Source organism: Schistosoma mansoni (genome assembly GCF_000237925.1).
Source record: "Schistosoma mansoni, WGS project CABG00000000 data, supercontig 0246, strain Puerto Rico, whole genome shotgun sequence".
Taxonomy (NCBI): Eukaryota; Metazoa; Platyhelminthes; class Trematoda; order Strigeidida; family Schistosomatidae; genus Schistosoma; species Schistosoma mansoni.
In genome coordinates, this window is record NW_017386109.1 from 189,775 (window position 1) to 190,224 (window position 450).

Here is a 450-nt window from a genome sequence, read left to right on the forward strand (position 1 = left end):
ATTTTAATAACCACGCTGGTTAGGCTTACGAGTCGACAGTTCTCAGGTTTGTGCCTCGTACCTGTCTTGAAGACAGGAATTACTATAGTAACTTCTCAGGTTTTTGGTAATCGACCCTGGGTTACACATAGATCATAATATATGCTTAAGGGATTCACGAAAAAATTTGCTAATTCCTTTAGTAACATAGAGTGCATTTCATCAGAATGCATGTGTTTGCATATATCAAGCTCATTTAGCAGACCATAGCCCCCAAATGTCCTGGTACGGCCGAAAGTGGGGAGAGCCCACTCTCCCTCTCGAAATGCTCTCACATGGCCAGCGAATATATAGCCTCTGCCAGCGAAGTCCTACTCACTGCCTTCTCGTGGCTGGGGTGTTGTTTACGAAATTGAGAGGACGAAAAACGAATGTCCGGCGCTTTAACCGGGTTGGTGGACATGGAAAGTT